The 13,684-nt window shown below is 46.1% G+C and overlaps 1 protein-coding gene across 1 annotated transcript in view; it reads left to right on the forward strand.

The window, feature by feature from the left end:
* Positions 1–292: 292 nt before the first annotated feature.
* Positions 293–13,684, forward strand: part of LOC144720340 (SH3 and multiple ankyrin repeat domains protein 2-like) — a 142,083-nt gene continuing 128,691 nt past the window's right edge. The window contains 1 exon segment of the mRNA XM_078597034.1: positions 293–416. The gene's annotated coding sequence lies outside the window, so the exon portion shown is untranslated.

Here is a 13,684-nt window from a genome sequence, read left to right on the forward strand (position 1 = left end):
TTATTTTATTTTATTTCTATTATTAATTTTTATTTTAAAAATTACCTACCTGACTTTTCTGAAAAAACCTAAGAGTACCTCACAAAATATGCAATAAGCGACGTTCTGGGCAGGGGCCCTTCATAGTCGATGGATGGTCCTCCTTAACAGGACGCAAGGGCGCACACATTGGGTGGGGGAATGTTTGTCTTCGAGGGGGTAGGGCTGGGCCGTGCTCGCGATTGGAAGCTGACAGCAGCCGCTTCGTGCGCCGCAAGCTCCTCCCAAGCATAAAGCCTCCGTGGGTCTCTGATCCGGACTCCAGAGTGAGTTCGCCACCGTGGTGTGTGTGTGTGTCCGTCTGTTATCCGCGGGATGTGTGCTCGCCTCCCTCCGAGTAGCATTGGCGATGTGGTGCTCCAGAACCTTTGAGCAAGGTAAGACAGGGGTGGGTGGATGGTGCTGCGGTAGATGCTCGCGAACAGCACTTGCCCCGGCAGTCTGTTAAGGCTATACGGGGGAGCTTTGTCTTTTTTTTGGGGTGCTGCTGTTCTTATCGTTTCGTGTTCTTTCCTTTAAAACGTTTCGTCCCCCCCCGCCCCCCTGTTTTAGTGATGTAGTTTGTAATCGGCTGTGCCTCGCGTGTATGGTAAGTGTGTGTGTGCGGGGGGATAATGTTATATGGGCAGTTAAACATAGCACGGTGTGTTAATGTGTAACTAATTTCGTAAGGGTGCTTACACAATGTATTGCCGTGATGAGTGTAATGCCGCACACGTTGTAGAATATCAGTTTATATGTTTGTATAGACGTATCCACTTCACCCAGTAAACATGGAACGTTGGGCTAACGTTGCCAAATAAAGTGGGCACAGCGTGGCATGTTTACTGTGTTGTGCGAGGGTGCAACTCAGACGGAAAAGTAATTGATAATGTTGCTTAAGTATTCCCTCGATCCACTCAGCTTTTATGAATGGGTACACCACGGTCGATGAGCAAGCAGGTCGTATGTCGTGGGATGAAGCTTGGGTACATCACCCACGTCTTCCAATGCGTCCGGCAGCGTTGAAGAATTTGCCAAAAACCCTTTCTAGGGGGGCAAGGGGGGTCCATAGTGCTCCCTCTCGAGGAGGCCGTTCCGCCAGCAGTGAGGCGAGCAAAGCCGTTTCAGGGCTGCACCTTCAGCGTTTCGTACCGTCTACACACTCGCATTACACTCATGCTTTATGAACTGTTAAACTTAATACGTTGCAGGGTGATTTGTACGTCGGGGAATGAGTGTTGTGTATTCGTGCCCTGTTTGTGGGTAAGCAGATGCGTCAGCTTTGGGTATTCCGTGGTCATTGATCTGATTAACATAAAACCTGTGTTTGCACTGCGGCTCAGAGGTGGGTGTTTACCTTTTGGCATTAGACTGTTTGCTATTTTAGTGTTTACCTGTGCCCTGTGTACACACGGTAATGGCAGGAGCATGCTTACCAGCTGTGCCACCCACCACGGGCGCGTCTGGCTATCGGTTGCGTCTGTGTAGTAGGGCCAAGTCAGTATCGCCAGTATCAGTAGTGAGTTGGTTTCCTCTAGGACTTTAGCTTCGTCTAGACTCGTGTCAGACAATTAGCATATCGGGTGGCGTCGGAAATGTGTATTCTCTTGTTAATTGTATAAGCGAACACCTTGGTTTGCACAGCCAATACGATCAGATTATTTATGTGGCCTAACCCCAATAGAAAAAAAACCCAATTAGGAATCATTGTTAATTGTACGTTTCCATTTTGACTTAGGCATGTATAGCCCTTTGGAAATCACTTTCTGGATGAATGCCCCACCACGCTGTTTGTTGGTCAGAATGAAAATGAGACTCTTTATTTTAACCCTGGATGAATCCCATGAGCTATGAAGCTCTTTATCGACAGATGTCCAGTCATTGGGGGGGTGTGTGTGTTTGTTTGGCCATACTTCACCATCTTGGTCCGTGCGGGTCTGGTGAAGGAGGGCGCGCCCAGGACCGGTTCAGACTGATTCGCCACTGATGTTGGCTGCGTGCCATGGGGATTTAACTTAGGTCGACGGGTTTATAACGGCAGTGTTATTAACCACCGCGCCACCGCTCCCTCGCACTTTTATTTAAGTTGACATTGACGCGAGGACTTCACTCTGTCAGAGCGACAACTCAAACTAAGCCACTTGCATCGTACGGAAAACGACGATACGAGACATGCCATCGAATTGACTTGCGTGCCATTGGCACAGAAAGAAAATAAATATCCATACAGCTCTACGCATACATTGTGCATCGTATGGAAAGCGACGATACGAGACATGCCATCGAATTGACTTGCGTGCCATTGGCACAGAAAGAAAACAAATATCCATACAGCTCTATGCATACATTGTGACAACACGAACCTTGACAAGCCCATGTGGACTCGTCTTCCTTTTCGTGAATGTACGTGTACCGTACCTTCTGTCAATCCGCTGTTGGATGACGTGCCGGGAGTTATTATGACCATACTTCACCGCACCGGTCATTGAGCGATGGCGAAGGCGGGGAACATAAAAGCACAGTACAACAATTTCAGTTTGTTCTAACTCCACCTTATGCCCACGACGTATGCCCCGCAGCCCCAAATGACAACCGGTTTGTGCACGATGTCAGTCGCCCATCCATGCGCTATCCAGGCTTGAAATACCTGCTTCAGCTGTCCGAGGTGAAATGAGATTGAGCGCGATTTCCAGGTGATTTGATGGCCATGGACTTGCAATGCGAGTGTCGGACCAGTGCCGGATTATCCTCGTCGCAAAAGTAGCAAAAGTAGCTACATATGCAGTAGCTACAGCAATTAGCGCGGGGCCCTTGAAAGTTCGGGGCCCGTAGCTACATATGTAGCTACTACACATATGTAGTAGCTACATATGTAGCTACTACATATGTAGCTACGGGCCCCGCACTTACAAGGGCCCCGCGCTAAATGCTTTCAAGCTATCAATTCCGGTTCAGTGATTCTGCACTTGCTCTTACTATAGCACTATACTGCCTTCAACTTTTACGAACGACTTCGTGTTTAAGGTTAGCGATTTGTCGTATTATATGCCTGTATAGCAAATGAAAAATGCAATCACTTTACTATGCAAGTTACATTTTTGTGTTTTAATGTTTACGTGTTATTTTTTTAATTTAGGGCCCCTTTATAACGTATGCTACAGGCCCCGCACTAGCTTAATCGGGCACTGTGTAGGACAAACCATATTCAAGGGCATCGCCGGACACACGTGTGACTACGTGTGTGATTCCAAGCTGGTTAATATACCGGCGCTCCACGAACGCGTGAAGCTCATTACCGCACAGCGTTGGTTCTTTGGAAGCATTTCGGAAATTATACCGTATTCCCCTGTATTTAAAGAAAAAAAATTGCGGGGGGAGGGGGTGCGTCTTACTTTCAAGAGCATCGTATAATCCGGAGAATACGGTAACATAAGTAGACACGCACACCTCCGCGTTGTCTATCAACAGATGTCACCTACACACACTGTTCCAGTCTATATCCATTCGATAGGAGAGTCTTTCCGGAGTCTGTCCATTGGCTAGGAGGGGTCAGCAAATCTCGTCGGATGCCGTGATTGCTCGCTCAGCACTCGCAGCCCCAGTTTAAACTGTCGGGGAACCCAGCAGGGTGTGATGACGACGACGATGCGAACCATCGCTTCCTCTTTGATGCCCCTACGGTCTGTTATCTTGGCTGAGAATTCACCCATCGCCTGCAAACAAAACGATGCCCCACGTGGTGGGCACACATCAGCGGTGTTAGTGCTCGCACACGAGACTTGCTTGCCGAAAGGTCGTTGGTTCGACCTCCTGGCGCGGCAATTTAATCCCCCCCCCCCCACCACCACCACCTTGTCACCTCCATCCACCCATAAATATCAATCGGTACGCGCTTGGTCGATCGGCAGGTTGCGTACGGTGGGGTAAAGCGTGCGTACTCGAGCACTTCCAAAGAAACACCTCTGTACGTATGTTGAACTTCTTTCGCACCGTACATAGCCAACCGTGCGAATCGGAGGTGAGGAAGAGTAGGCCAAATACCCTACAGAGGGGCTCTCTTGAGCGACCTGTAGTGGAGGTCCTTCCGCCAGCATTGGCGTGAGTAATCAATTGCAGGGCTGCATCTTTGCCCTTTTTTAGCTCGACAGTGCGATATGCATAATCGACAACAGCGTTGATTTGTTTATGGATGGTCCAGTCTTGTGGCTAACTGTTTTTTTCACGTTAACTGTTGTGGGTGATTTTCAAAATTGAGGCAATCGGACCCATAACGTTGACACGAAAGGTTCTTCTCTTGACAAAAAAAAGTATGCTGTGTGTGTGATTCTTTTCGCGTCTTTTCAAAAGTCTGCTAATGTACACAAAGATGTGCAATAAAGATTGCGAGCCAACAGGCATAACCTGTGAATGCGCGCAGCTATGCCAGCTACGCTGCGTATGACGGATGGAATGCAGTTGTGGATGAACATGGAAAGATTAGCGGAGTCGTCACTTCCAGTACAGTATTCGACGCATCTTAGCACGTGCGGTTCTGGGCTTGGAAATCAAAGATGTGCACAACAAATGTTTTGGCCAGAAAACGGCAGGTGATGGCAGTCATAACAATAACCAGGGCTGAATTTCTCACTGAAATATATTTAGTTCGAAGTGACTGGTAGCACACTATTAGTAGTCACAGCCATTTACGAGAGGTATACTGCATGTGCTGTGCCGGGTTGCGGATATAATTCCCAGGTCACTGACCTGGATAGACTCGGCTAATGCTAATAATGTCCCAGGCCTTGGTCAATCCACTATTGGATGGAGGCCTGCCCACACTGTGTCGTGTCAGCCATTGAGGTTGTTTGACCATACTTCGCCACACTGAGCACTGTGGGTTGTAGAAGCAGGAGAAGTGTCAAGACCAGTTCAGAATTCACTTGCCACTTTCGTTAGCGGTGGCTGGGATTCAAAATCAGGTCACCAGGTTTTGTGGCACACTGCACTAACCGCTGCGCCACCGCTGCACCCCAAACATCCAAATGGAACGTGCCATTTGGACTATGGTCAGAGGGGGTGGGTGAGAACGATGAGTATTCTTAGGTTGTTTCGGTAAAGTCACGTAGGTACCAGAAAAACCTAAGAATACCAATCCTTGCAGTCACGAAAGCTTCAAATCTAGAATCAAGAGAAAGATGAGCCCACCGCAGTAATGAAGAGTGAACAGGCACTTTGGCCTCAATCAGCAGCCCTCACTGAGGTTTGTGCCCAGAACATCGCCTTAGCAGTGGGGCATTGGAACAGCTCTGTGGGTGGGGGCAAAGGTTTAATTCTAAACACAGCCTCTGTACCAATGGTCCGTTCACCTGCGGTAACACTCGAGATCTGAACTTCAACCTGAAAACCAGCCAACAGTGGACATAGCAACAATATATGTGCAATATATTGTAATGCTTTAAAACGGGGATGAAAGAACCTAAGCCTTAGCTCTGGCTGTCATTCCATGGGGGGCGAGGTGGGGGTGCATGGCCCTTTAACTCCCGTAAACATAATCCATCAGGATCAATTTGCGTTGCTACTAGGGACTTACCTTGTGGAAAACTGCCCTAAATTGATCAAAGAATTGTACACAAACTTGGAGACTAAAACCAGGACCAGATGCAATTATGGAAATACATTTTGCTCTGACAGCTACCCGTCAGTCTCCGTACTGCTAATTTTACACTACCAAGGACAAATACGTTTTGAAAAGCGTCACGTAAGCCATGCGTACGCGTGGTTTATTTCTCAACGTTTTTCTCCTTCTTTGCACGAATATCAGCCGTATGCAGCGATGGCTATACTGCACTGATTTGTTCCAGTAACGTTGACGCCGGAATGCAGTTGCTTTGCTATATTTCTGCCTGAATTCAAAACGCCACACTCTCGATTTTTCTCAGCTGTGGCAGTCACGAGGCTGTGTGCAGAATGTATGCAGCAGTCGCCGCGGTGTCATCTCGAAATGCACATCATGCTGGGATTCCCACGACATAGTTTACGCGTTCATATATAGTCACTACATTTGAGTTTTTATCATGCCACAGTTTGGCTTAGTTTTCTTCTCTTCAAAATATTAATCTGACCAAGTTATTATGTTTAAGTTGGCCTGTTTTTACTCACGATTTTGTCCTACTTGTAAGCACCCCTCCCCCCACGCGTTTTAGTGTGCGTAGAGACTTTTGGGTGTAAGGTAAACACAGCCCTCGACTCGGAACGTGTGCGCGTCTCAGCCATACTCGTTTTTTCCTGTTTGATTTTAATTGGCATCGTATATATTTAATTTCACTTGTGCGATGCATTCTAACAATTCCAGCAATCGACATTAGGCCTACCTGCTGCCATGTTGTCGGTAATTGGCTCGGAATTAAATCCTATCCCGCTCATGTGTGTGCGTCTGTGTGACTCACTCCATCCATAATGATCACCTGTCTCCGTAGCAGCCATGGCAAGTCAGCATTTTCACATACATAATTTGAGCACTTTAGCAATTCCATGCCTCTCGCGAGGGTTAGTATCACGGGGTCAATGTAATTTTTCGCCTTTCCAAATGGTCAAGTTGTTGGGGGGGGGGAGAAAAAAAATTGGCAGCCATATTCATGCATTCTCTCCTCGGTGTTTGGAAACGGCATCAATCGCGGGGAGCATACGACATTTCAATTGGGGGTGTAATGTATACATTAATATAAACAATGCGCCGCCTACATTTATTTATGACAAAGTGGATATTGCGCGCCTGGGCGGCTTTAATAACAGCCTAATTCTTACGATCGATGAAGACAGCAGCTACCGCTCTGTAAAGCCGTCACGCTTTCAAGAAAACCCCAGAGGCTCTGGAGTATGAGCGTCAAAAGGCCACAGTTGTCGTACAAAAAAAAAAGAGAGCCGCTGTAAAAACATAAAAAAGGGGGGCCTGGTTCTTCCTCGTCTGTCGCGCCGAGTAGGGGAATCCCCCCAGCCGTGTCCTTAAGCGCCATCGCGCACCGCTGCCACTTCACACGCTGCCAACGCGGAAAATAAAGGGGGCTCGCCGGTTCTGTCCCGTCCCCCCCCCCCTTCTGTTGCCTCGCTCAGTGTGAATTGTGGATGCCGCGAGATTTCGGTCGCCCGAGACGCGTACGTCCACCGATGGTGGAAACGCACGGGGCGAGCGGCCCTACCTGCCCGAGAGCATGGTCATCACTCCGACATTGATTTGTTGGAAGATCTTCTTGGTTCTTTCGGTAAAGTCACGTAGAATGGAAAAAATACAATAGTAAAAATATTATTTCCATTCTACGTGACTTTACCGAAAGAACCAAGAAGATGAATCCCTGCAGTCACGAAAGCTTTAAATCGAAATTAAAAAGGCAAAGCAGTAGCTTAGACTTGTGCCCATGGTGCTTGATAATGTGGCAAGGGTAGCACACGGAGTTCCTGCTCACGCTGCGAGCCTCAGAGAAGCACGGCCAGCGATGAGGCTGGGTTTTGTTGAAAGTGTTCGCCGCTCGTGAACGTTATCAACGTGCGGTGGTTTTATCAGCATCACACAGACTTTCCGGAGGCCTCTGATCAGTTACCATTTCTATAAAATGTTACTGTAGATCTGCACTTTAATGTCATCCCGTGTGTAAGCAGTAGCAGCAGTTCTTTTCTCTCCATTTTATTTCATTGCCAAGAGATTACACTGGGAATAAAGTGGAAACTGCCCACATTCTTTGGGGCATTATATGTGGCAAGATCTCACGACAGCAGCGCAGTTTCACGTACGCACACACAGAGATAGAGAGAGTAACGTTGTGGTAGTGGAAGAGGCAATGATGACATTCTGAGTTTATCCGCTGACAAAATTGTGCTCGGTACTCGCTCGCACTCCGTTCCTTCGAGTCAGCTTCCACGTTCACCAAGCTTTTTCCAAATGCACATGCAGCACACATTGCACTTATCCTCATAATTGGTGCGCAATTTTGATCATCAGTTTCCCAACTTTCACCAACCAGCACTGATCAACCTGTTGAAGTTTGGTGAAACAAGATAGGCAAAGATCTGCAACTTCTCACCTTCTAATCAGGTGATCAATCGAATTGGTTCTCAGGTACAGATTGTTTTGATCGTTACAAACGTATAATTGAATTACATTTTCGATTCCATGACTTTCGATAATCTATTGTGTACAAGTTTTACCAAGATTAAAAGTGATTATATGATTAACAACCCGAACGTGGACCGTGGTTGGCAGTGAGGGCTGTAGTTTTATATAAAAAAAATGCAAGACCCCTTGCGACTCGGAAATTGTATCACTGTGACAAATGTGTGCCACGCCAGAGAATAAGGGACCTCATTCGTCATTATTACAGCTAAACACTTTTTTTTGTTACAAATAAAAACAAATCCATTATTTAACCGGAGGAAATCCTCATTGAGTCTCAACACCCTTTCGCAGGAGGGTGCTGCTACATTGGGATGTTGGGCACAGTGCTATTAATGAACACGTGGAATGTGTGTGGATACCAGTGCCCGGAGAAGACCCACCTATGCAAGTGGGTAACACTCAAAGCTTTATACAGGTGGATTCAGTCCACTTGCTGCTGTACTGCTATTTCCTGGCCACCGCAAAAACTTAATTTCACTGTAGAACTAGAGTAATATGACTTTGAGACCCCCCCCCACCACCTACACATTCCACAAGTAGTGAATAATCCCATATCTGCATTTTCCATAAATATGCTAAATTCCTTTGTTGATATGTAAACTCCTTTGTCAAGGCGCTCTCCTCCTCTAACCCAGCTTAAATATACGCTGCCAAGCTTGGCGGTGTTCATTGGGACGCTGTCTTTCCGACAGCCCTGTTCTTCACCAGAGGACGGCTGCTTGCATTGTGGCCGAAACGTCTTGAGAATGTAATTGTATTATGTTATATTTATTTTATTTTATTATTTCCCTTCTACGTGACTTTACCGAAAGAACCAAGAAGAAAACACTAGAGTAGTAGATTATCTACATTTCATCCACATGTTCTACGATTGCTTTGTTCTGCTCAATGTTTGAACATTTTACCAAAAGAAATGACAATATCCGTCATTATGACAATGGTCTTATTGTATTACAGTAACACCCCGGTTAACGCCCTCTCGTATTACGTATGCTTTACGTACTTTGGCTATAACTTCCTCAACCTATTGGCACCCAATCCCGTTTCACATACCGTGGTACCTCGCCATAACGTACTTGAGATTTACGAACTTAACCAACCATTAAGCCCCACATTTTTACTTTGGGGTCGTCCATAAATGACGTCACGCACCTAGGGGGGGGGGTCAGATATTTGTGACGATGTGTGACGAGGGGGGGAGGGTTTGAGAAATGTGACGTCACATCAAAATGCGCAACTTTAAATAAATATAGACAACACGTTCTACTTAATGAAATAGACTTTTTAATAAATGTTTTCTCCTACAACATCAGAGTGCAGCGCCACATTAAATACGCACTACAATAACAAAAGTTTAAAGCGATTTGAAGCATGTTTTATATTTTGGGAGGGGGGGGCAGAGCTTTGTGACGTCATATTTGAGGGGAGGGTCTGACTTTTTGTGACGCCGTGTGACGATGGGGGGGGGGGGGTCAAAAATCGTCCAAAATCGCGTGACGTCATTTATGGACTGCCCCTTACTACGGCAACATTCGGGCACAAAAAGGCATCCAAGTGTTCGCGTCCCTGGCTGGCTATTGTCTCTTTCGTGTGCACACGTACACTACAAATATTTACTTTCCAGCGTCAACTATTTCTTTTGTATCATAAACAAGCAATAATGCATATAGTATAATAGACAATATATCAATGATATGCACTTACTTTTCACACCAATGGTTGTACATCATAGATGTGCAATGGCTTACTGAGCGACCCTCTGTTTAGGTACTGTACCACGTTATGATCCACCATCTCAAATCTTTGCTTCGATTTGAGGATTGGTTTTCAGGAACGCATCCTGGGGTGTAAACCGGGGTCTGCCTGTAGATTATTACTGACTGCAGGACGTCAATCCACTAGAGGATGAATGCCTGCCCACCCTACGTCGATAGTCGCAATGATCTGACGACATCTCACCATGGAGGGTCACTGAAGAGAGCCATCAGGACCTGTTCTACAGATTTCACTCGCATCTGACGTTCACCGTATCCAGGAATCAAACTCGGATCACAGCACCAGAGTGCACTGCGCTGTCCACCGTGCCACCACTCGGCAGTTATCGTACACTTTGACGAAATTGTTTTTTTTATCAACCTCATCACAGGCAACACCCATTTAAATTTCTCTACGTAAACCGGGGGAAGAAAAAAATAAATTACCGACTGAAAGATGGTCCGGAGCAATGAAGTTTTATTTTTAAAGATCCACCTGCCAATTTTGATCAAAATTAGGGTCACGCCTATTGTAAATTCGTGCCGCTCGTACCCGTTTGGCCACATTGATGCTGCGGTGTCCACAAGTCACAACACATTTTGCAGAGTATCGCCGGTCTCTGTAAAGGGTGCAACCCTCGTGTTTTTCTGAGGGCCGGTGGCTATGGTAACCAGGAGAATTGTTTTGATTGATCTCCCTCCTCCCCGCAGCGGTTCGATGCATTTTCACAATTTGGGCGTCGCAATTCAAAAAATGGGAATTTTTTTTGCGTCGTTTTATGACCTCATTTGCTTCGTTTCTCATTTATTATTTGCACTGGTTTATGTTTTTTGTTACTTTTAGCATAAATGTAAAATTAGCACGTGATTTCCATAAACTGGTGTTTTTCTTTACGCATACACAACTTAGCGAGTTTCGTGACGGTGTAAGAATCAGTATTAATCAACGAACTGATGCCTCATTATATGAGCCAGCAAAGGGGCTCTTGCCTGGTTTCAAAAGCCTCTGTTCTGTTGACAATCCACGAGGAGAGACGAGATACTTTGTCGGTGCCACCTGAGGTGGCAATTCTTGATGTGGCCAGCAACAGTGAATTACGCGATGTCCATTGGAAGTGAGTGGGGGAGGGTTATCGAATAAATTTGATCAGCGATTATCCGGCTTTTCCATTATTATCTGCCGGTCCCAGGCCAATCCGGGGAAAACGGCAAAACCGCTCCAAAGGTGATCGGTACCATGTGTGTGACAAAAAAGTAGTCATGCTTGATTTCAGTGTCAAATATTTTCTACAGTACATTATACACTACTTACAATTTAATGAAAATACTGCGCGTGTATATGTATCACCCCATGCAAGTTCGGTATAATAAATACAGTAACTTTTCAAAGTAGGATGTTTATTTTTGCCTAATTGTTTGCTTATTTATGGCAATCTCACATAGTAAACACATTTAAAACATTAAAAAAAAACATGTAACAACACCAGAAAATATGTCACTACAAGAATGTACGAAAAAAATATCTGTTTTATTTAATGATGTAATTATCCGGCGTATTTGAAAATCTGGAGCCCACTCCCCCCCTCCCCGAAGCCACCGGATACTTGACGATCTACTGTAATTTACTCTTATTCGCCATTAAAATAGATTTGTTCAATTTTGACTTAGAGCTTTCGTGACTGCAGGAATTCATTTTCTTGGTTCTTTCGGTAAAGTCACGTAGAAAGAAAATAAAATAAACATAAAAAAAGAAAAAATAATAAAATGTAATAACATTTAAAATAAAAATAATAAATTGTTTCTGGTCTGTCCCATGGACCGAACGAGGAGGCACATCCTCACCCAACTCTGGCTTTTACAAAGCGCCATCCATCACATCATGGATGCACGGGACGCGTTACGTGCATTTTCAACTGCAGCAGTTTTTTTTTCCACGGGCATTCAAATTACACATTTACATTTCAAGGGCCCTTTTGTCACAGCCCACGTGTGTGTGTGTGTTTGGTCTTGCTGCTAAGAAGACAATGAAACTGTCTTGCCACACAGTTCATGTTTCTTCCTCTGTTGAGTTGAGGGAAATGTGAGGTCGCAGTCGGAGCGTGCGCGTGCAGTTGCTATTCCACCGCCACCCCCACCACCCGCAACACCGAGGTAGAAACATAAACGTGGACGTGTCATCGGCAGAAGAACGTCTTTTAAAATACCACAAGAGAGGGAAATACTTACGGGGAAATCTTAAAACGTGTGTTTGCTTTGTTTGTTGGCGGTAGTGGCTTTTTCGCACAGGCAGCAAAAAAACGCGTCGTCAATGATGGAGTGAAAAACCCCGCAAATATTTCAACAATATTTAATAGGCAATGTTTCGTGCAGTGGCCCTTCTTAATAGCAGACCGATGCATTTATTGCTTTTTAGGGCAACCTTAATGACCGTCTGCTACATCTTTACGAGTTGTTTTGAGTGGTTGTATTATAATGATGATTAATTATAATTATCATTCAACTGACACAAAATAAAACCGGGACATTTTTTTTTACGTCCTGGGAAGACTTACAGATATTTTTTTTTGAAAGGCGGCCTATTTCTCAGGACCTCGAATTAAAAAAAAGAATAGAGAGCACGTGCTAGGAAAACCGTCGCCCAGCATTGGATTGACAGAGGCACACACAACGCGTGGCCGGCGTGTAACGACGGGTCTGAATGAGCCCGCTGACATTCAACGCGTATCGTACACATCTACTGCCATCCCTCCCCCCACCCTCCCCTCCGCATTTGCCTCTACAAATATCCAAGCCCTATAGCATTTGACAAAGAATTGGGGGGGGGGTTTTCTTCTTCTTTTTCTCGTCTGAGCCATAACAGATCAACGTGCTGTGCTGCTGCACGTCTGACTGATACATTCTAAACAACCACCCACGCACCGTTGTCAGGCGAGCACGCGTCTTCCACGTCATCTTTCGAGACGGGTTTTTCTTCATTGTGAGCGCGTCTCGCGTGTGCTCGCGCCACGCGCTGGGGGCGTGCTGTGCCCCGTCCCCACGAAGTTGCGTTTTGGCCGACGGTTTGATTCCACGGCCTCCGTAGATGTCAACTGGGTGATGCCGTTGGTGTGGATTCCATGAGGTTGCAATAACAAACACCCGGCGAGCCCGTTTTATCACCTGTAAGACAAGCGCCGGCTGGCTACGATTAATACACGTACAGTGTGGTGTTGTTATTATTATTATTATTGCTACTACTACTAAGCCTCTAACCGATGTCGTCAGATCTCGGAACGCTAAGCAGGTGTTGAGCCTGGCTAGTGCTTGGATGAGCGAGCACCACACGTGGCAGGTTTTGATTCGGCTGTTGTGGTGCTACGTGGTGGACAGCAGAGCAGAAGCCGTCATTGTACCGTACTTCTATGATCCCACATCCATGCTCACCGCCTTTACCAAGCCGCACCGAGCAGCGTGGTGAAATATGGTCAATCAACCCCCCAACGACCACACCGGTGTGGAAGAAGCTCTAGTCGAACAGTGGATCGACAAAGGAGCTGCACGTGTGTGAATGTGCGCGCGGCGTATTCATTTGCTTTACAGTTCCCAGACGCAGTGTTTTGTTCACGTAGGCTTGGACATTGCTCATGGTGTGGTGTTGCGGTTTTTGTGTGAGGCTTCTGTTTGGGTTAACCTCCCGCCATTTAACCCCCATTGGTCCAGTGGTCTCTCGACGTGAATTCTCCAAATCTCAAACCGATATCGGAAGCTAAGCAGGATGTATAGC

This window comes from Lampetra planeri, chromosome 8, assembly GCF_965212315.1.
Source record: "Lampetra planeri chromosome 8, kcLamPlan1.2.h2, whole genome shotgun sequence".
NCBI classification, from domain to species: domain Eukaryota; kingdom Metazoa; phylum Chordata; class Hyperoartia; order Petromyzontiformes; family Petromyzontidae; genus Lampetra; species Lampetra planeri.